Consider the following 17867-nt stretch of genomic DNA (forward strand, 5'->3'; position numbering starts at 1 on the left):
GCAGGCTGCAGGTGGCACTACCAGTTCATTATCAACACGCAATGCCGCCGCACCAGAGCGCGGGCAGCTGCCTGTGTAGTTAATCTCTATTCGAAAAGGGCAGTTGTTTGAGGTGCAATGGATGAGCAGCCAGTTGCAGCAGAACAGGGAGCTGTGTCGCGCACTGTTTCCACAAAAGCGAAGAACACTGACGCAGGTAGCGTGGCCGAGCGGTCTAAGGCGCTGGTTTAAGGCACCAGTCTCTTCGGAGGCGTGGGTTCGAATCCCACCGCTGCCAATTTTTACTTCTCGTTTTTGTGCCATTGCGGTGTGGTCTCGTGGGTAAGAACGCAGCTCCTGTGACCGCCGTGGCGCGTAGGTAGCGTGGCCGAGCGGTCTAAGGCGCTGGTTTCAGGCACCAGTCTCTTCGGAGGCGTGGGTTCGAATCCCACCGCTGCCAATGTTTTCTGTCTCGGAAGCCGTAGCACTGATTACCCGCGACGAAAACAGCGCGGCAAGCCGTGAGCGTCTCTTTCTTAAATTGTCGTAGCAGCACAGTGCGTGGTGCAACGACAGGATTCACAGGCGCAGTTTGGTGTCACGATTGCTGGCGTTCGTCTCCACGAAATGTGTCCAGAGCACGACGTTCTATAAGGTGGAAACGCTAATTTTTGCCGTTGTCGTCAAGTAGATTGTGTATAGCTTGCTGTGTTCGCAGGAGGAGCCCTGGCGTCGTTATCCGGTGTGGTCTAGTGGCTAGGATACCTGGCTCTCACCCAGGAGGCCCGGGTTCGATTCCCGGTACCGGAAATGCGCATTTTGTTGCTCCTCTTATGCGACTTGTCCCGACTTAGCTCGACTGACGCTCCGCTGACGCTTGCAGAAAACTACGTTAAGTACGATTCGTGGTGACAAGTGACGGCGAGAGCGATGCGACATGTATCCACCTCTTATCGAGGCACCTACCTGTGGTCAACAGAGCTGGAGGACTGCAAGACATTGCCACGGGGGTTGAATGCAGCTAACCACACTGCTTAGTGTCCTAACAGCGCAGACACGTTCGCTTGCCAGTATACATGTAATGGAGACCGCGTCTGACACAGCTGTGGGGAGACACAGTGGTGTGTGGGCTGAGCTTTGCTGTGCATCGCCACTTGCAGTCGCGAGAACTGCTCTCGGCGGTGCTTCCGTGGCCGTGATCGTCTAGTGGTTAGGACATTGCGTTGTGGCCGCAATAACCCAGGTTCGAATCCTGGTCACGGCAAATTTTAAAGTTTTGCCTTGCTGTCGCTGCAGTGACGATTGTGACTCAGTGTTTGAAATCACAGTGCCCTCTTCATTTTTCACTCATGTTCCGCAGGCTGCAGGTGGCACTACCAGTTCATTATCAACACGCAATGCCGCCGCACCAGAGCGCGGGCAGCTGCCTGTGTAGTTAATCTCTATTCGAAAAGGGCAGTTGTTTGAGGTGCAATGGATGAGCAGCCAGTTGCAGCAGAACAGGGAGCTGTGTCGCGCACTGTTTCCACAAAAGCGAAGAACACTGACGCAGGTAGCGTGGCCGAGCGGTCTAAGGCGCTGGTTTAAGGCACCAGTCTCTTCGGAGGCGTGGGTTCGAATCCCACCGCTGCCAATTTTTACTTCTCGTTTTTGTGCCATTGCGGTGTGGTCTCGTGGGTAAGAACGCAGCTCCTGTGACCGCCGTGGCGCGTAGGTAGCGTGGCCGAGCGGTCTAAGGCGCTGGTTTCAGGCACCAGTCTCTTCGGAGGCGTGGGTTCGAATCCCACCGCTGCCAATGTTTTCTGTCTCGGAAGCCGTAGCACTGATTACCCGCGACGAAAACAGCGCGGCAAGCCGTGAGCGTCTCTTTCTTAAATTGTCGTAGCAGCACAGTGCGTGGTGCAACGACAGGATTCACAGGCGCAGTTTGGTGTCACGATTGCTGGCGTTCGTCTCCACGAAATGTGTCCAGAGCACGACGTTCTATAAGGTGGAAACGCTAATTTTTGCCGTTGTCGTCAAGTAGATTGTGTATAGCTTGCTGTGTTCGCAGGAGGAGCCCTGGCGTCGTTATCCGGTGTGGTCTAGTGGCTAGGATACCTGGCTCTCACCCAGGAGGCCCGGGTTCGATTCCCGGTACCGGAAATGCGCATTTTGTTGCTCCTCTTATGCGACTTGTCCCGACTTAGCTCGACTGACGCTCCGCTGACGCTTGCAGAAAACTACGTTAAGTACGATTCGTGGTGACAAGTGACGGCGAGAGCGATGCGACATGTATCCACCTCTTATCGAGGCACCTACCTGTGGTCAACAGAGCTGGAGGACTGCAAGACATTGCCACGGGGGTTGAATGCAGCTAACCACACTGCTTAGTGTCCTAACAGCGCAGACACGTTCGCTTGCCAGTATACATGTAATGGAGACCGCGTCTGACACAGCTGTGGGGAGACACAGTGGTGTGTGGGCTGAGCTTTGCTGTGCATCGCCACTTGCAGTCGCGAGAACTGCTCTCGGCGGTGCTTCCGTGGCCGTGATCGTCTAGTGGTTAGGACATTGCGTTGTGGCCGCAATAACCCAGGTTCGAATCCTGGTCACGGCAAATTTTAAAGTTTTGCCTTGCTGTCGCTGCAGTGACGATTGTGACTCAGTGTTTGAAATCACAGTGCCCTCTTCATTTTTCACTCATGTTCCGCAGGCTGCAGGTGGCACTACCAGTTCATTATCAACACGCAATGCCGCCGCACCAGAGCGCGGGCAGCTGCCTGTGTAGTTAATCTCTATTCGAAAAGGGCAGTTGTTTGAGGTGCAATGGATGAGCAGCCAGTTGCAGCAGAACAGGGAGCTGTGTCGCGCACTGTTTCCACAAAAGCGAAGAACACTGACGCAGGTAGCGTGGCCGAGCGGTCTAAGGCGCTGGTTTAAGGCACCAGTCTCTTCGGAGGCGTGGGTTCGAATCCCACCGCTGCCAATTTTTACTTCTCGTTTTTGTGCCATTGCGGTGTGGTCTCGTGGGTAAGAACGCAGCTCCTGTGACCGCCGTGGCGCGTAGGTAGCGTGGCCGAGCGGTCTAAGGCGCTGGTTTCAGGCACCAGTCTCTTCGGAGGCGTGGGTTCGAATCCCACCGCTGCCAATGTTTTCTGTCTCGGAAGCCGTAGCACTGATTACCCGCGACGAAAACAGCGCGGCAAGCCGTGAGCGTCTCTTTCTTAAATTGTCGTAGCAGCACAGTGCGTGGTGCAACGACAGGATTCACAGGCGCAGTTTGGTGTCACGATTGCTGGCGTTCGTCTCCACGAAATGTGTCCAGAGCACGACGTTCTATAAGGTGGAAACGCTAATTTTTGCCGTTGTCGTCAAGTAGATTGTGTATAGCTTGCTGTGTTCGCAGGAGGAGCCCTGGCGTCGTTATCCGGTGTGGTCTAGTGGCTAGGATACCTGGCTCTCACCCAGGAGGCCCGGGTTCGATTCCCGGTACCGGAAATGCGCATTTTGTTGCTCCTCTTATGCGACTTGTCCCGACTTAGCTCGACTGACGCTCCGCTGACGCTTGCAGAAAACTACGTTAAGTACGATTCGTGGTGACAAGTGACGGCGAGAGCGATGCGACATGTATCCACCTCTTATCGAGGCACCTACCTGTGGTCAACAGAGCTGGAGGACTGCAAGACATTGCCACGGGGGTTGAATGCAGCTAACCACACTGCTTAGTGTCCTAACAGCGCAGACACGTTCGCTTGCCAGTATACATGTAATGGAGACCGCGTCTGACACAGCTGTGGGGAGACACAGTGGTGTGTGGGCTGAGCTTTGCTGTGCATCGCCACTTGCAGTCGCGAGAACTGCTCTCGGCGGTGCTTCCGTGGCCGTGATCGTCTAGTGGTTAGGACATTGCGTTGTGGCCGCAATAACCCAGGTTCGAATCCTGGTCACGGCAAATTTTAAAGTTTTGCCTTGCTGTCGCTGCAGTGACGATTGTGACTCAGTGTTTGAAATCACAGTGCCCTCTTCATTTTTCACTCATGTTCCGCAGGCTGCAGGTGGCACTACCAGTTCATTATCAACACGCAATGCCGCCGCACCAGAGCGCGGGCAGCTGCCTGTGTAGTTAATCTCTATTCGAAAAGGGCAGTTGTTTGAGGTGCAATGGATGAGCAGCCAGTTGCAGCAGAACAGGGAGCTGTGTCGCGCACTGTTTCCACAAAAGCGAAGAACACTGACGCAGGTAGCGTGGCCGAGCGGTCTAAGGCGCTGGTTTAAGGCACCAGTCTCTTCGGAGGCGTGGGTTCGAATCCCACCGCTGCCAATTTTTACTTCTCGTTTTTGTGCCATTGCGGTGTGGTCTCGTGGGTAAGAACGCAGCTCCTGTGACCGCCGTGGCGCGTAGGTAGCGTGGCCGAGCGGTCTAAGGCGCTGGTTTCAGGCACCAGTCTCTTCGGAGGCGTGGGTTCGAATCCCACCGCTGCCAATGTTTTCTGTCTCGGAAGCCGTAGCACTGATTACCCGCGACGAAAACAGCGCGGCAAGCCGTGAGCGTCTCTTTCTTAAATTGTCGTAGCAGCACAGTGCGTGGTGCAACGACAGGATTCACAGGCGCAGTTTGGTGTCACGATTGCTGGCGTTCGTCTCCACGAAATGTGTCCAGAGCACGACGTTCTATAAGGTGGAAACGCTAATTTTTGCCGTTGTCGTCAAGTAGATTGTGTATAGCTTGCTGTGTTCGCAGGAGGAGCCCTGGCGTCGTTATCCGGTGTGGTCTAGTGGCTAGGATACCTGGCTCTCACCCAGGAGGCCCGGGTTCGATTCCCGGTACCGGAAATGCGCATTTTGTTGCTCCTCTTATGCGACTTGTCCCGACTTAGCTCGACTGACGCTCCGCTGACGCTTGCAGAAAACTACGTTAAGTACGATTCGTGGTGACAAGTGACGGCGAGAGCGATGCGACATGTATCCACCTCTTATCGAGGCACCTACCTGTGGTCAACAGAGCTGGAGGACTGCAAGACATTGCCACGGGGGTTGAATGCAGCTAACCACACTGCTTAGTGTCCTAACAGCGCAGACACGTTCGCTTGCCAGTATACATGTAATGGAGACCGCGTCTGACACAGCTGTGGGGAGACACAGTGGTGTGTGGGCTGAGCTTTGCTGTGCATCGCCACTTGCAGTCGCGAGAACTGCTCTCGGCGGTGCTTCCGTGGCCGTGATCGTCTAGTGGTTAGGACATTGCGTTGTGGCCGCAATAACCCAGGTTCGAATCCTGGTCACGGCAAATTTTAAAGTTTTGCCTTGCTGTCGCTGCAGTGACGATTGTGACTCAGTGTTTGAAATCACAGTGCCCTCTTCATTTTTCACTCATGTTCCGCAGGCTGCAGGTGGCACTACCAGTTCATTATCAACACGCAATGCCGCCGCACCAGAGCGCGGGCAGCTGCCTGTGTAGTTAATCTCTATTCGAAAAGGGCAGTTGTTTGAGGTGCAATGGATGAGCAGCCAGTTGCAGCAGAACAGGGAGCTGTGTCGCGCACTGTTTCCACAAAAGCGAAGAACACTGACGCAGGTAGCGTGGCCGAGCGGTCTAAGGCGCTGGTTTAAGGCACCAGTCTCTTCGGAGGCGTGGGTTCGAATCCCACCGCTGCCAATTTTTACTTCTCGTTTTTGTGCCATTGCGGTGTGGTCTCGTGGGTAAGAACGCAGCTCCTGTGACCGCCGTGGCGCGTAGGTAGCGTGGCCGAGCGGTCTAAGGCGCTGGTTTCAGGCACCAGTCTCTTCGGAGGCGTGGGTTCGAATCCCACCGCTGCCAATGTTTTCTGTCTCGGAAGCCGTAGCACTGATTACCCGCGACGAAAACAGCGCGGCAAGCCGTGAGCGTCTCTTTCTTAAATTGTCGTAGCAGCACAGTGCGTGGTGCAACGACAGGATTCACAGGCGCAGTTTGGTGTCACGATTGCTGGCGTTCGTCTCCACGAAATGTGTCCAGAGCACGACGTTCTATAAGGTGGAAACGCTAATTTTTGCCGTTGTCGTCAAGTAGATTGTGTATAGCTTGCTGTGTTCGCAGGAGGAGCCCTGGCGTCGTTATCCGGTGTGGTCTAGTGGCTAGGATACCTGGCTCTCACCCAGGAGGCCCGGGTTCGATTCCCGGTACCGGAAATGCGCATTTTGTTGCTCCTCTTATGCGACTTGTCCCGACTTAGCTCGACTGACGCTCCGCTGACGCTTGCAGAAAACTACGTTAAGTACGATTCGTGGTGACAAGTGACGGCGAGAGCGATGCGACATGTATCCACCTCTTATCGAGGCACCTACCTGTGGTCAACAGAGCTGGAGGACTGCAAGACATTGCCACGGGGGTTGAATGCAGCTAACCACACTGCTTAGTGTCCTAACAGCGCAGACACGTTCGCTTGCCAGTATACATGTAATGGAGACCGCGTCTGACACAGCTGTGGGGAGACACAGTGGTGTGTGGGCTGAGCTTTGCTGTGCATCGCCACTTGCAGTCGCGAGAACTGCTCTCGGCGGTGCTTCCGTGGCCGTGATCGTCTAGTGGTTAGGACATTGCGTTGTGGCCGCAATAACCCAGGTTCGAATCCTGGTCACGGCAAATTTTAAAGTTTTGCCTTGCTGTCGCTGCAGTGACGATTGTGACTCAGTGTTTGAAATCACAGTGCCCTCTTCATTTTTCACTCATGTTCCGCAGGCTGCAGGTGGCACTACCAGTTCATTATCAACACGCAATGCCGCCGCACCAGAGCGCGGGCAGCTGCCTGTGTAGTTAATCTCTATTCGAAAAGGGCAGTTGTTTGAGGTGCAATGGATGAGCAGCCAGTTGCAGCAGAACAGGGAGCTGTGTCGCGCACTGTTTCCACAAAAGCGAAGAACACTGACGCAGGTAGCGTGGCCGAGCGGTCTAAGGCGCTGGTTTAAGGCACCAGTCTCTTCGGAGGCGTGGGTTCGAATCCCACCGCTGCCAATTTTTACTTCTCGTTTTTGTGCCATTGCGGTGTGGTCTCGTGGGTAAGAACGCAGCTCCTGTGACCGCCCTGGCGCGTAGGTAGCGTGGCCGAGCGGTCTAAGGCGCTGGTTTCAGGCACCAGTCTCTTCGGAGGCGTGGGTTCGAATCCCACCGCTGCCAATGTTTTCTGTCTCGGAAGCCGTAGCACTGATTACCCGCGACGAAAACAGCGCGGCAAGCCGTGAGCGTCTCTTTCTTAAATTGTCGTAGCAGCACAGTGCGTGGTGCAACGACAGGATTCACAGGCGCAGTTTGGTGTCACGATTGCTGGCGTTCGTCTCCACGAAATGTGTCCAGAGCACGACGTTCTATAAGGTGGAAACGCTAATTTTTGCCGTTGTCGTCAAGTAGATTGTGTATAGCTTGCTGTGTTCGCAGGAGGAGCCCTGGCGTCGTTATCCGGTGTGGTCTAGTGGCTAGGATACCTGGCTCTCACCCAGGAGGCCCGGGTTCGATTCCCGGTACCGGAAATGCGCATTTTGTTGCTCCTCTTATGCGACTTGTCCCGACTTAGCTCGACTGACGCTCCGCTGACGCTTGCAGAAAACTACGTTAAGTACGATTCGTGGTGACAAGTGACGGCGAGAGCGATGCGACATGTATCCACCTCTTATCGAGGCACCTACCTGTGGTCAACAGAGCTGGAGGACTGCAAGACATTGCCACGGGGGTTGAATGCAGCTAACCACACTGCTTAGTGTCCTAACAGCGCAGACACGTTCGCTTGCCAGTATACATGTAATGGAGACCGCGTCTGACACAGCTGTGGGGAGACACAGTGGTGTGTGGGCTGAGCTTTGCTGTGCATCGCCACTTGCAGTCGCGAGAACTGCTCTCGGCGGTGCTTCCGTGGCCGTGATCGTCTAGTGGTTAGGACATTGCGTTGTGGCCGCAATAACCCAGGTTCGAATCCTGGTCACGGCAAATTTTAAAGTTTTGCCTTGCTGTCGCTGCAGTGACGATTGTGACTCAGTGTTTGTAATCACAGTGCCCTCTTCATTTTTCACTCATGTTCCGCAGGCTGCAGGTGGCACTACCAGTTCATTATCAACACGCAATGCCGCCGCACCAGAGCGCGGGCAGCTGCCTGTGTAGTTAATCTCTATTCGAAAAGGGCAGTTGTTTGAGGTGCAATGGATGAGCAGCCAGTTGCAGCAGAACAGGGAGCTGTGTCGCGCACTGTTTCCACAAAAGCGAAGAACACTGACGCAGGTAGCGTGGCCGAGCGGTCTAAGGCGCTGGTTTAAGGCACCAGTCTCTTCGGAGGCGTGGGTTCGAATCCCACCGCTGCCAATTTTTACTTCTCGTTTTTGTGCCATTGCGGTGTGGTCTCGTGGGTAAGAACGCAGCTCCTGTGACCGCCCTGGCGCGTAGGTAGCGTGGCCGAGCGGTCTAAGGCGCTGGTTTCAGGCACCAGTCTCTTCGGAGGCGTGGGTTCGAATCCCACCGCTGCCAATGTTTTCTGTCTCGGAAGCCGTAGCACTGATTACCCGCGACGAAAACAGCGCGGCAAGCCGTGAGCGTCTCTTTCTTAAATTGTCGTAGCAGCACAGTGCGTGGTGCAACGACAGGATTCACAGGCGCAGTTTGGTGTCACGATTGCTGGCGTTCGTCTCCACGAAATGTGTCCAGAGCACGACGTTCTATAAGGTGGAAACGCTAATTTTTGCCGTTGTCGTCAAGTAGATTGTGTATAGCTTGCTGTGTTCGCAGGAGGAGCCCTGGCGTCGTTATCCGGTGTGGTCTAGTGGCTAGGATACCTGGCTCTCACCCAGGAGGCCCGGGTTCGATTCCCGGTACCGGAAATGCGCATTTTGTTGCTCCTCTTATGCGACTTGTCCCGACTTAGCTCGACTGACGCTCCGCTGACGCTTGCAGAAAACTACGTTAAGTACGATTCGTGGTGACAAGTGACGGCGAGAGCGATGCGACATGTATCCACCTCTTATCGAGGCACCTACCTGTGGTCAACAGAGCTGGAGGACTGCAAGACATTGCCACGGGGGTTGAATGCAGCTAACCACACTGCTTAGTGTCCTAACAGCGCAGACACGTTCGCTTGCCAGTATACATGTAATGGAGACCGCGTCTGACACAGCTGTGGGGAGACACAGTGGTGTGTGGGCTGAGCTTTGCTGTGCATCGCCACTTGCAGTCGCGAGAACTGCTCTCGGCGGTGCTTCCGTGGCCGTGATCGTCTAGTGGTTAGGACATTGCGTTGTGGCCGCAATAACCCAGGTTCGAATCCTGGTCACGGCAAATTTTAAAGTTTTGCCTTGCTGTCGCTGCAGTGACGATTGTGACTCAGTGTTTGAAATCACAGTGCCCTCTTCATTTTTCACTCATGTTCCGCAGGCTGCAGGTGGCACTACCAGTTCATTATCAACACGCAATGCCGCCGCACCAGAGCGCGGGCAGCTGCCTGTGTAGTTAATCTCTATTCGAAAAGGGCAGTTGTTTGAGGTGCAATGGATGAGCAGCCAGTTGCAGCAGAACAGGGAGCTGTGTCGCGCACTGTTTCCACAAAAGCGAAGAACACTGACGCAGGTAGCGTGGCCGAGCGGTCTAAGGCGCTGGTTTAAGGCACCAGTCTCTTCGGAGGCGTGGGTTCGAATCCCACCGCTGCCAATTTTTACTTCTCGTTTTTGTGCCATTGCGGTGTGGTCTCGTGGGTAAGAACGCAGCTCCTGTGACCGCCGTGGCGCGTAGGTAGCGTGGCCGAGCGGTCTAAGGCGCTGGTTTCAGGCACCAGTCTCTTCGGAGGCGTGGGTTCGAATCCCACCGCTGCCAATGTTTTCTGTCTCGGAAGCCGTAGCACTGATTACCCGCGACGAAAACAGCGCGGCAAGCCGTGAGCGTCTCTTTCTTAAATTGTCGTAGCAGCACAGTGCGTGGTGCAACGACAGGATTCACAGGCGCAGTTTGGTGTCACGATTGCTGGCGTTCGTCTCCACGAAATGTGTCCAGAGCACGACGTTCTATAAGGTGGAAACGCTAATTTTTGCCGTTGTCGTCAAGTAGATTGTGTATAGCTTGCTGTGTTCGCAGGAGGAGCCCTGGCGTCGTTATCCGGTGTGGTCTAGTGGCTAGGATACCTGGCTCTCACCCAGGAGGCCCGGGTTCGATTCCCGGTACCGGAAATGCGCATTTTGTTGCTCCTCTTATGCGACTTGTCCCGACTTAGCTCGACTGACGCTCCGCTGACGCTTGCAGAAAACTACGTTAAGTACGATTCGTGGTGACAAGTGACGGCGAGAGCGATGCGACATGTATCCACCTCTTATCGAGGCACCTACCTGTGGTCAACAGAGCTGGAGGACTGCAAGACATTGCCACGGGGGTTGAATGCAGCTAACCACACTGCTTAGTGTCCTAACAGCGCAGACACGTTCGCTTGCCAGTATACATGTAATGGAGACCGCGTCTGACACAGCTGTGGGGAGACACAGTGGTGTGTGGGCTGAGCTTTGCTGTGCATCGCCACTTGCAGTCGCGAGAACTGCTCTCGGCGGTGCTTCCGTGGCCGTGATCGTCTAGTGGTTAGGACATTGCGTTGTGGCCGCAATAACCCAGGTTCGAATCCTGGTCACGGCAAATTTTAAAGTTTTGCCTTGCTGTCGCTGCAGTGACGATTGTGACTCAGTGTTTGAAATCACAGTGCCCTCTTCATTTTTCACTCATGTTCCGCAGGCTGCAGGTGGCACTACCAGTTCATTATCAACACGCAATGCCGCCGCACCAGAGCGCGGGCAGCTGCCTGTGTAGTTAATCTCTATTCGAAAAGGGCAGTTGTTTGAGGTGCAATGGATGAGCAGCCAGTTGCAGCAGAACAGGGAGCTGTGTCGCGCACTGTTTCCACAAAAGCGAAGAACACTGACGCAGGTAGCGTGGCCGAGCGGTCTAAGGCGCTGGTTTAAGGCACCAGTCTCTTCGGAGGCGTGGGTTCGAATCCCACCGCTGCCAATTTTTACTTCTCGTTTTTGTGCCATTGCGGTGTGGTCTCGTGGGTAAGAACGCAGCTCCTGTGACCGCCGTGGCGCGTAGGTAGCGTGGCCGAGCGGTCTAAGGCGCTGGTTTCAGGCACCAGTCTCTTCGGAGGCGTGGGTTCGAATCCCACCGCTGCCAATGTTTTCTGTCTCGGAAGCCGTAGCACTGATTACCCGCGACGAAAACAGCGCGGCAAGCCGTGAGCGTCTCTTTCTTAAATTGTCGTAGCAGCACAGTGCGTGGTGCAACGACAGGATTCACAGGCGCAGTTTGGTGTCACGATTGCTGGCGTTCGTCTCCACGAAATGTGTCCAGAGCACGACGTTCTATAAAGTGGAAACGCTAATTTTTGCCGTTGTCGTCAAGTAGATTGTGTATAGCTTGCTGTGTTCGCAGGAGGAGCCCTGGCGTCGTTATCCGGTGTGGTCTAGTGGCTAGGATACCTGGCTCTCACCCAGGAGGCCCGGGTTCGATTCCCGGTACCGGAAATGCGCATTTTGTTGCTCCTCTTATGCGACTTGTCCCGACTTAGCTCGACTGACGCTCCGCTGACGCTTGCAGAAAACTACGTTAAGTACGATTCGTGGTGACAAGTGACGGCGAGAGCGATGCGACATGTATCCACCTCTTATCGAGGCACCTACCTGTGGTCAACAGAGCTGGAGGACTGCAAGACATTGCCACGGGGGTTGAATGCAGCTAACCACACTGCTTAGTGTCCTAACAGCGCAGACACGTTCGCTTGCCAGTATACATGTAATGGAGACCGCGTCTGACACAGCTGTGGGGAGACACAGTGGTGTGTGGGCTGAGCTTTGCTGTGCATCGCCACTTGCAGTCGCGAGAACTGCTCTCGGCGGTGCTTCCGTGGCCGTGATCGTCTAGTGGTTAGGACATTGCGTTGTGGCCGCAATAACCCAGGTTCGAATCCTGGTCACGGCAAATTTTAAAGTTTTGCCTTGCTGTCGCTGCAGTGACGATTGTGACTCAGTGTTTGAAATCACAGTGCCCTCTTCATTTTTCACTCATGTTCCGCAGGCTGCAGGTGGCACTACCAGTTCATTATCAACACGCAATGCCGCCGCACCAGAGCGCGGGCAGCTGCCTGTGTAGTTAATCTCTATTCGAAAAGGGCAGTTGTTTGAGGTGCAATGGATGAGCAGCCAGTTGCAGCAGAACAGGGAGCTGTGTCGCGCACTGTTTCCACAAAAGCGAAGAACACTGACGCAGGTAGCGTGGCCGAGCGGTCTAAGGCGCTGGTTTAAGGCACCAGTCTCTTCGGAGGCGTGGGTTCGAATCCCACCGCTGCCAATTTTTACTTCTCGTTTTTGTGCCATTGCGGTGTGGTCTCGTGGGTAAGAACGCAGCTCCTGTGACCGCCGTGGCGCGTAGGTAGCGTGGCCGAGCGGTCTAAGGCGCTGGTTTCAGGCACCAGTCTCTTCGGAGGCGTGGGTTCGAATCCCACCGCTGCCAATGTTTTCTGTCTCGGAAGCCGTAGCACTGATTACCCGCGACGAAAACAGCGCGGCAAGCCGTGAGCGTCTCTTTCTTAAATTGTCGTAGCAGCACAGTGCGTGGTGCAACGACAGGATTCACAGGCGCAGTTTGGTGTCACGATTGCTGGCGTTCGTCTCCACGAAATGTGTCCAGAGCACGACGTTCTATAAGGTGGAAACGCTAATTTTTGCCGTTGTCGTCAAGTAGATTGTGTATAGCTTGCTGTGTTCGCAGGAGGAGCCCTGGCGTCGTTATCCGGTGTGGTCTAGTGGCTAGGATACCTGGCTCTCACCCAGGAGGCCCGGGTTCGATTCCCGGTACCGGAAATGCGCATTTTGTTGCTCCTCTTATGCGACTTGTCCCGACTTAGCTCGACTGACGCTCCGCTGACGCTTGCAGAAAACTACGTTAAGTACGATTCGTGGTGACAAGTGACGGCGAGAGCGATGCGACATGTATCCACCTCTTATCGAGGCACCTACCTGTGGTCAACAGAGCTGGAGGACTGCAAGACATTGCCACGGGGGTTGAATGCAGCTAACCACACTGCTTAGTGTCCTAACAGCGCAGACACGTTCGCTTGCCAGTATACATGTAATGGAGACCGCGTCTGACACAGCTGTGGGGAGACACAGTGGTGTGTGGGCTGAGCTTTGCTGTGCATCGCCACTTGCAGTCGCGAGAACTGCTCTCGGCGGTGCTTCCGTGGCCGTGATCGTCTAGTGGTTAGGACATTGCGTTGTGGCCGCAATAACCCAGGTTCGAATCCTGGTCACGGCAAATTTTAAAGTTTTGCCTTGCTGTCGCTGCAGTGACGATTGTGACTCAGTGTTTGAAATCACAGTGCCCTCTTCATTTTTCACTCATGTTCCGCAGGCTGCAGGTGGCACTACCAGTTCATTATCAACACGCAATGCCGCCGCACCAGAGCGCGGGCAGCTGCCTGTGTAGTTAATCTCTATTCGAAAAGGGCAGTTGTTTGAGGTGCAATGGATGAGCAGCCAGTTGCAGCAGAACAGGGAGCTGTGTCGCGCACTGTTTCCACAAAAGCGAAGAACACTGACGCAGGTAGCGTGGCCGAGCGGTCTAAGGCGCTGGTTTAAGGCACCAGTCTCTTCGGAGGCGTGGGTTCGAATCCCACCGCTGCCAATTTTTACTTCTCGTTTTTGTGCCATTGCGGTGTGGTCTCGTGGGTAAGAACGCAGCTCCTGTGACCGCCGTGGCGCGTAGGTAGCGTGGCCGAGCGGTCTAAGGCGCTGGTTTCAGGCACCAGTCTCTTCGGAGGCGTGGGTTCGAATCCCACCGCTGCCAATGTTTTCTGTCTCGGAAGCCGTAGCACTGATTACCCGCGACGAAAACAGCGCGGCAAGCCGTGAGCGTCTCTTTCTTAAATTGTCGTAGCAGCACAGTGCGTGGTGCAACGACAGGATTCACAGGCGCAGTTTGGTGTCACGATTGCTGGCGTTCGTCTCCACGAAATGTGTCCAGAGCACGACGTTCTATAAGGTGGAAACGCTAATTTTTGCCGTTGTCGTCAAGTAGATTGTGTATAGCTTGCTGTGTTCGCAGGAGGAGCCCTGGCGTCGTTATCCGGTGTGGTCTAGTGGCTAGGATACCTGGCTCTCACCCAGGAGGCCCGGGTTCGATTCCCGGTACCGGAAATGCGCATTTTGTTGCTCCTCTTATGCGACTTGTCCCGACTTAGCTCGACTGACGCTCCGCTGACGCTTGCAGAAAACTACGTTAAGTACGATTCGTGGTGACAAGTGACGGCGAGAGCGATGCGACATGTATCCACCTCTTATCGAGGCACCTACCTGTGGTCAACAGAGCTGGAGGACTGCAAGACATTGCCACGGGGGTTGAATGCAGCTAACCACACTGCTTAGTGTCCTAACAGCGCAGACACGTTCGCTTGCCAGTATACATGTAATGGAGACCGCGTCTGACACAGCTGTGGGGAGACACAGTGGTGTGTGGGCTGAGCTTTGCTGTGCATCGCCACTTGCAGTCGCGAGAACTGCTCTCGGCGGTGCTTCCGTGGCCGTGATCGTCTAGTGGTTAGGACATTGCGTTGTGGCCGCAATAACCCAGGTTCGAATCCTGGTCACGGCAAATTTTAAAGTTTTGCCTTGCTGTCGCTGCAGTGACGATTGTGACTCAGTGTTTGAAATCACAGTGCCCTCTTCATTTTTCACTCATGTTCCGCAGGCTGCAGGTGGCACTACCAGTTCATTATCAACACGCAATGCCGCCGCACCAGAGCGCGGGCAGCTGCCTGTGTAGTTAATCTCTATTCGAAAAGGGCAGTTGTTTGAGGTGCAATGGATGAGCAGCCAGTTGCAGCAGAACAGGGAGCTGTGTCGCGCACTGTTTCCACAAAAGCGAAGAACACTGACGCAGGTAGCGTGGCCGAGCGGTCTAAGGCGCTGGTTTAAGGCACCAGTCTCTTCGGAGGCGTGGGTTCGAATCCCACCGCTGCCAATTTTTACTTCTCGTTTTTGTGCCATTGCGGTGTGGTCTCGTGGGTAAGAACGCAGCTCCTGTGACCGCCGTGGCGCGTAGGTAGCGTGGCCGAGCGGTCTAAGGCGCTGGTTTCAGGCACCAGTCTCTTCGGAGGCGTGGGTTCGAATCCCACCGCTGCCAATGTTTTCTGTCTCGGAAGCCGTAGCACTGATTACCCGCGACGAAAACAGCGCGGCAAGCCGTGAGCGTCTCTTTCTTAAATTGTCGTAGCAGCACAGTGCGTGGTGCAACGACAGGATTCACAGGCGCAGTTTGGTGTCACGATTGCTGGCGTTCGTCTCCACGAAATGTGTCCAGAGCACGACGTTCTATAAGGTGGAAACGCTAATTTTTGCCGTTGTCGTCAAGTAGATTGTGTATAGCTTGCTGTGTTCGCAGGAGGAGCCCTGGCGTCGTTATCCGGTGTGGTCTAGTGGCTAGGATACCTGGCTCTCACCCAGGAGGCCCGGGTTCGATTCCCGGTACCGGAAATGCGCATTTTGTTGCTCCTCTTATGCGACTTGTCCCGACTTAGCTCGACTGACGCTCCGCTGACGCTTGCAGAAAACTACGTTAAGTACGATTCGTGGTGACAAGTGACGGCGAGAGCGATGCGACATGTATCCACCTCTTATCGAGGCACCTACCTGTGGTCAACAGAGCTGGAGGACTGCAAGACATTGCCACGGGGGTTGAATGCAGCTAACCACACTGCTTAGTGTCCTAACAGCGCAGACACGTTCGCTTGCCAGTATACATGTAATGGAGACCGCGTCTGACACAGCTGTGGGGAGACACAGTGGTGTGTGGGCTGAGCTTTGCTGTGCATCGCCACTTGCAGTCGCGAGAACTGCTCTCGGCGGTGCTTCCGTGGCCGTGATCGTCTAGTGGTTAGGACATTGCGTTGTGGCCGCAATAACCCAGGTTCGAATCCTGGTCACGGCAAATTTTAAAGTTTTGCCTTGCTGTCGCTGCAGTGACGATTGTGACTCAGTGTTTGAAATCACAGTGCCCTCTTCATTTTTCACTCATGTTCCGCAGGCTGCAGGTGGCACTACCAGTTCATTATCAACACGCAATGCCGCCGCACCAGAGCGCGGGCAGCTGCCTGTGTAGTTAATCTCTATTCGAAAAGGGCAGTTGTTTGAGGTGCAATGGATGAGCAGCCAGTTGCAGCAGAACAGGGAGCTGTGTCGCGCACTGTTTCCACAAAAGCGAAGAACACTGACGCAGGTAGCGTGGCCGAGCGGTCTAAGGCGCTGGTTTAAGGCACCAGTCTCTTCGGAGGCGTGGGTTCGAATCCCACCGCTGCCAATTTTTACTTCTCGTTTTTGTGCCATTGCGGTGTGGTCTCGTGGGTAAGAACGCAGCTCCTGTGACCGCCGTGGCGCGTAGGTAGCGTGGCCGAGCGGTCTAAGGCGCTGGTTTCAGGCACCAGTCTCTTCGGAGGCGTGGGTTCGAATCCCACCGCTGCCAATGTTTTCTGTCTCGGAAGCCGTAGCACTGATTACCCGCGACGAAAACAGCGCGGCAAGCCGTGAGCGTCTCTTTCTTAAATTGTCGTAGCAGCACAGTGCGTGGTGCAACGACAGGATTCACAGGCGCAGTTTGGTGTCACGATTGCTGGCGTTCGTCTCCACGAAATGTGTCCAGAGCACGACGTTCTATAAGGTGGAAACGCTAATTTTTGCCGTTGTCGTCAAGTAGATTGTGTATAGCTTGCTGTGTTCGCAGGAGGAGCCCTGGCGTCGTTATCCGGTGTGGTCTAGTGGCTAGGATACCTGGCTCTCACCCAGGAGGCCCGGGTTCGATTCCCGGTACCGGAAATGCGCATTTTGTTGCTCCTCTTATGCGACTTGTCCCGACTTAGCTCGACTGACGCTCCGCTGACGCTTGCAGAAAACTACGTTAAGTACGATTCGTGGTGACAAGTGACGGCGAGAGCGATGCGACATGTATCCACCTCTTATCGAGGCACCTACCTGTGGTCAACAGAGCTGGAGGACTGCAAGACATTGCCACGGGGGTTGAATGCAGCTAACCACACTGCTTAGTGTCCTAACAGCGCAGACACGTTCGCTTGCCAGTATACATGTAATGGAGACCGCGTCTGACACAGCTGTGGGGAGACACAGTGGTGTGTGGGCTGAGCTTTGCTGTGCATCGCCACTTGCAGTCGCGAGAACTGCTCTCGGCGGTGCTTCCGTGGCCGTGATCGTCTAGTGGTTAGGACATTGCGTTGTGGCCGCAATAACCCAGGTTCGAATCCTGGTCACGGCAAATTTTAAAGTTTTGCCTTGCTGTCGCTGCAGTGACGATTGTGACTCAGTGTTTGAAATCACAGTGCCCTCTTCATTTTTCACTCATGTTCCGCAGGCTGCAGGTGGCACTACCAGTTCATTATCAACACGCAATGCCGCCGCACCAGAGCGCGGGCAGCTGCCTGTGTAGTTAATCTCTATTCGAAAAGGGCAGTTGTTTGAGGTGCAATGGATGAGCAGCCAGTTGCAGCAGAACAGGGAGCTGTGTCGCGCACTGTTTCCACAAAAGCGAAGAACACTGACGCAGGTAGCGTGGCCGAGCGGTCTAAGGCGCTGGTTTAAGGCACCAGTCTCTTCGGAGGCGTGGGTTCGAATCCCACCGCTGCCAATTTTTACTTCTCGTTTTTGTGCCATTGCGGTGTGGTCTCGTGGGTAAGAACGCAGCTCCTGTGACCGCCGTGGCGCGTAGGTAGCGTGGCCGAGCGGTCTAAGGCGCTGGTTTCAGGCACCAGTCTCTTCGGAGGCGTGGGTTCGAATCCCACCGCTGCCAATGTTTTCTGTCTCGGAAGCCGTAGCACTGATTACCCGCGACGAAAACAGCGCGGCAAGCCGTGAGCGTCTCT

General features: G+C 54.8%; 54 non-coding genes across 54 annotated transcripts; all 54 read left to right on the forward strand.

Annotated features, from left to right (window-relative positions):
* Positions 1 to 195: 195 nt before the first annotated feature.
* On the forward strand, positions 196 to 277 carry Trnal-aag. The gene has a single exon. It is a non-coding gene; the product is annotated as a tRNA-Leu (tRNA).
* Positions 278 to 357: 80 nt separating this feature from the next.
* On the forward strand, positions 358 to 439 carry Trnal-cag. The gene has a single exon. It is a non-coding gene; the product is annotated as a tRNA-Leu (tRNA).
* A 278-nt stretch (positions 440 to 717) lies between these two features.
* Positions 718 to 789, forward strand: Trnae-cuc. Its single transcript has one exon. It is a non-coding gene; the product is annotated as a tRNA-Glu (tRNA).
* A 382-nt stretch (positions 790 to 1171) lies between these two features.
* Positions 1172 to 1243, forward strand: Trnah-gug. The gene has a single exon. It is a non-coding gene; the product is annotated as a tRNA-His (tRNA).
* A 287-nt stretch (positions 1244 to 1530) lies between these two features.
* Positions 1531 to 1612, forward strand: Trnal-aag. Its single transcript has one exon. It is a non-coding gene; the product is annotated as a tRNA-Leu (tRNA).
* Positions 1613 to 1692: 80 nt separating this feature from the next.
* Positions 1693 to 1774, forward strand: Trnal-cag. Its single transcript has one exon. It is a non-coding gene; the product is annotated as a tRNA-Leu (tRNA).
* A 278-nt stretch (positions 1775 to 2052) lies between these two features.
* On the forward strand, positions 2053 to 2124 carry Trnae-cuc. Its single transcript has one exon. It is a non-coding gene; the product is annotated as a tRNA-Glu (tRNA).
* Positions 2125 to 2506: 382 nt separating this feature from the next.
* Trnah-gug lies at positions 2507 to 2578 on the forward strand. Its single transcript has one exon. It is a non-coding gene; the product is annotated as a tRNA-His (tRNA).
* Positions 2579 to 2865: 287 nt separating this feature from the next.
* Positions 2866 to 2947, forward strand: Trnal-aag. The gene has a single exon. It is a non-coding gene; the product is annotated as a tRNA-Leu (tRNA).
* An 80-nt stretch (positions 2948 to 3027) lies between these two features.
* On the forward strand, positions 3028 to 3109 carry Trnal-cag. The gene has a single exon. It is a non-coding gene; the product is annotated as a tRNA-Leu (tRNA).
* A 278-nt stretch (positions 3110 to 3387) lies between these two features.
* Positions 3388 to 3459, forward strand: Trnae-cuc. Its single transcript has one exon. It is a non-coding gene; the product is annotated as a tRNA-Glu (tRNA).
* A 382-nt stretch (positions 3460 to 3841) lies between these two features.
* Positions 3842 to 3913, forward strand: Trnah-gug. The gene has a single exon. It is a non-coding gene; the product is annotated as a tRNA-His (tRNA).
* Positions 3914 to 4200: 287 nt separating this feature from the next.
* Trnal-aag lies at positions 4201 to 4282 on the forward strand. The gene has a single exon. It is a non-coding gene; the product is annotated as a tRNA-Leu (tRNA).
* Positions 4283 to 4362: 80 nt separating this feature from the next.
* On the forward strand, positions 4363 to 4444 carry Trnal-cag. The gene has a single exon. It is a non-coding gene; the product is annotated as a tRNA-Leu (tRNA).
* Positions 4445 to 4722: 278 nt separating this feature from the next.
* Trnae-cuc lies at positions 4723 to 4794 on the forward strand. Its single transcript has one exon. It is a non-coding gene; the product is annotated as a tRNA-Glu (tRNA).
* Positions 4795 to 5176: 382 nt separating this feature from the next.
* Trnah-gug lies at positions 5177 to 5248 on the forward strand. Its single transcript has one exon. It is a non-coding gene; the product is annotated as a tRNA-His (tRNA).
* Positions 5249 to 5535: 287 nt separating this feature from the next.
* Positions 5536 to 5617, forward strand: Trnal-aag. The gene has a single exon. It is a non-coding gene; the product is annotated as a tRNA-Leu (tRNA).
* Positions 5618 to 5697: 80 nt separating this feature from the next.
* Positions 5698 to 5779, forward strand: Trnal-cag. The gene has a single exon. It is a non-coding gene; the product is annotated as a tRNA-Leu (tRNA).
* A 278-nt stretch (positions 5780 to 6057) lies between these two features.
* On the forward strand, positions 6058 to 6129 carry Trnae-cuc. The gene has a single exon. It is a non-coding gene; the product is annotated as a tRNA-Glu (tRNA).
* Positions 6130 to 6511: 382 nt separating this feature from the next.
* On the forward strand, positions 6512 to 6583 carry Trnah-gug. The gene has a single exon. It is a non-coding gene; the product is annotated as a tRNA-His (tRNA).
* A 287-nt stretch (positions 6584 to 6870) lies between these two features.
* On the forward strand, positions 6871 to 6952 carry Trnal-aag. The gene has a single exon. It is a non-coding gene; the product is annotated as a tRNA-Leu (tRNA).
* Positions 6953 to 7032: 80 nt separating this feature from the next.
* Positions 7033 to 7114, forward strand: Trnal-cag. The gene has a single exon. It is a non-coding gene; the product is annotated as a tRNA-Leu (tRNA).
* A 278-nt stretch (positions 7115 to 7392) lies between these two features.
* Trnae-cuc lies at positions 7393 to 7464 on the forward strand. The gene has a single exon. It is a non-coding gene; the product is annotated as a tRNA-Glu (tRNA).
* Positions 7465 to 7846: 382 nt separating this feature from the next.
* Trnah-gug lies at positions 7847 to 7918 on the forward strand. The gene has a single exon. It is a non-coding gene; the product is annotated as a tRNA-His (tRNA).
* A 287-nt stretch (positions 7919 to 8205) lies between these two features.
* Trnal-aag lies at positions 8206 to 8287 on the forward strand. The gene has a single exon. It is a non-coding gene; the product is annotated as a tRNA-Leu (tRNA).
* Positions 8288 to 8367: 80 nt separating this feature from the next.
* On the forward strand, positions 8368 to 8449 carry Trnal-cag. Its single transcript has one exon. It is a non-coding gene; the product is annotated as a tRNA-Leu (tRNA).
* A 278-nt stretch (positions 8450 to 8727) lies between these two features.
* Positions 8728 to 8799, forward strand: Trnae-cuc. Its single transcript has one exon. It is a non-coding gene; the product is annotated as a tRNA-Glu (tRNA).
* Positions 8800 to 9181: 382 nt separating this feature from the next.
* On the forward strand, positions 9182 to 9253 carry Trnah-gug. Its single transcript has one exon. It is a non-coding gene; the product is annotated as a tRNA-His (tRNA).
* A 287-nt stretch (positions 9254 to 9540) lies between these two features.
* Positions 9541 to 9622, forward strand: Trnal-aag. Its single transcript has one exon. It is a non-coding gene; the product is annotated as a tRNA-Leu (tRNA).
* Positions 9623 to 9702: 80 nt separating this feature from the next.
* Positions 9703 to 9784, forward strand: Trnal-cag. The gene has a single exon. It is a non-coding gene; the product is annotated as a tRNA-Leu (tRNA).
* A 278-nt stretch (positions 9785 to 10062) lies between these two features.
* On the forward strand, positions 10063 to 10134 carry Trnae-cuc. Its single transcript has one exon. It is a non-coding gene; the product is annotated as a tRNA-Glu (tRNA).
* A 382-nt stretch (positions 10135 to 10516) lies between these two features.
* Trnah-gug lies at positions 10517 to 10588 on the forward strand. The gene has a single exon. It is a non-coding gene; the product is annotated as a tRNA-His (tRNA).
* A 287-nt stretch (positions 10589 to 10875) lies between these two features.
* Trnal-aag lies at positions 10876 to 10957 on the forward strand. Its single transcript has one exon. It is a non-coding gene; the product is annotated as a tRNA-Leu (tRNA).
* An 80-nt stretch (positions 10958 to 11037) lies between these two features.
* Trnal-cag lies at positions 11038 to 11119 on the forward strand. Its single transcript has one exon. It is a non-coding gene; the product is annotated as a tRNA-Leu (tRNA).
* Positions 11120 to 11397: 278 nt separating this feature from the next.
* Positions 11398 to 11469, forward strand: Trnae-cuc. Its single transcript has one exon. It is a non-coding gene; the product is annotated as a tRNA-Glu (tRNA).
* A 382-nt stretch (positions 11470 to 11851) lies between these two features.
* Positions 11852 to 11923, forward strand: Trnah-gug. The gene has a single exon. It is a non-coding gene; the product is annotated as a tRNA-His (tRNA).
* A 287-nt stretch (positions 11924 to 12210) lies between these two features.
* Positions 12211 to 12292, forward strand: Trnal-aag. The gene has a single exon. It is a non-coding gene; the product is annotated as a tRNA-Leu (tRNA).
* An 80-nt stretch (positions 12293 to 12372) lies between these two features.
* Trnal-cag lies at positions 12373 to 12454 on the forward strand. The gene has a single exon. It is a non-coding gene; the product is annotated as a tRNA-Leu (tRNA).
* Positions 12455 to 12732: 278 nt separating this feature from the next.
* Trnae-cuc lies at positions 12733 to 12804 on the forward strand. The gene has a single exon. It is a non-coding gene; the product is annotated as a tRNA-Glu (tRNA).
* Positions 12805 to 13186: 382 nt separating this feature from the next.
* Positions 13187 to 13258, forward strand: Trnah-gug. The gene has a single exon. It is a non-coding gene; the product is annotated as a tRNA-His (tRNA).
* Positions 13259 to 13545: 287 nt separating this feature from the next.
* On the forward strand, positions 13546 to 13627 carry Trnal-aag. Its single transcript has one exon. It is a non-coding gene; the product is annotated as a tRNA-Leu (tRNA).
* An 80-nt stretch (positions 13628 to 13707) lies between these two features.
* On the forward strand, positions 13708 to 13789 carry Trnal-cag. The gene has a single exon. It is a non-coding gene; the product is annotated as a tRNA-Leu (tRNA).
* Positions 13790 to 14067: 278 nt separating this feature from the next.
* On the forward strand, positions 14068 to 14139 carry Trnae-cuc. Its single transcript has one exon. It is a non-coding gene; the product is annotated as a tRNA-Glu (tRNA).
* A 382-nt stretch (positions 14140 to 14521) lies between these two features.
* On the forward strand, positions 14522 to 14593 carry Trnah-gug. The gene has a single exon. It is a non-coding gene; the product is annotated as a tRNA-His (tRNA).
* A 287-nt stretch (positions 14594 to 14880) lies between these two features.
* Trnal-aag lies at positions 14881 to 14962 on the forward strand. Its single transcript has one exon. It is a non-coding gene; the product is annotated as a tRNA-Leu (tRNA).
* Positions 14963 to 15042: 80 nt separating this feature from the next.
* On the forward strand, positions 15043 to 15124 carry Trnal-cag. Its single transcript has one exon. It is a non-coding gene; the product is annotated as a tRNA-Leu (tRNA).
* Positions 15125 to 15402: 278 nt separating this feature from the next.
* Trnae-cuc lies at positions 15403 to 15474 on the forward strand. Its single transcript has one exon. It is a non-coding gene; the product is annotated as a tRNA-Glu (tRNA).
* A 382-nt stretch (positions 15475 to 15856) lies between these two features.
* On the forward strand, positions 15857 to 15928 carry Trnah-gug. The gene has a single exon. It is a non-coding gene; the product is annotated as a tRNA-His (tRNA).
* A 287-nt stretch (positions 15929 to 16215) lies between these two features.
* Positions 16216 to 16297, forward strand: Trnal-aag. The gene has a single exon. It is a non-coding gene; the product is annotated as a tRNA-Leu (tRNA).
* An 80-nt stretch (positions 16298 to 16377) lies between these two features.
* Trnal-cag lies at positions 16378 to 16459 on the forward strand. Its single transcript has one exon. It is a non-coding gene; the product is annotated as a tRNA-Leu (tRNA).
* Positions 16460 to 16737: 278 nt separating this feature from the next.
* On the forward strand, positions 16738 to 16809 carry Trnae-cuc. Its single transcript has one exon. It is a non-coding gene; the product is annotated as a tRNA-Glu (tRNA).
* Positions 16810 to 17191: 382 nt separating this feature from the next.
* Trnah-gug lies at positions 17192 to 17263 on the forward strand. The gene has a single exon. It is a non-coding gene; the product is annotated as a tRNA-His (tRNA).
* A 287-nt stretch (positions 17264 to 17550) lies between these two features.
* Trnal-aag lies at positions 17551 to 17632 on the forward strand. The gene has a single exon. It is a non-coding gene; the product is annotated as a tRNA-Leu (tRNA).
* Positions 17633 to 17712: 80 nt separating this feature from the next.
* Positions 17713 to 17794, forward strand: Trnal-cag. Its single transcript has one exon. It is a non-coding gene; the product is annotated as a tRNA-Leu (tRNA).
* Positions 17795 to 17867: the final 73 nt, after the last annotated feature.

Source organism: Schistocerca piceifrons, unplaced genomic scaffold, assembly GCF_021461385.2.
Source record: "Schistocerca piceifrons isolate TAMUIC-IGC-003096 unplaced genomic scaffold, iqSchPice1.1 HiC_scaffold_314, whole genome shotgun sequence".
NCBI lineage: Eukaryota > Metazoa > Arthropoda > Insecta > Orthoptera > Acrididae > Schistocerca > Schistocerca piceifrons.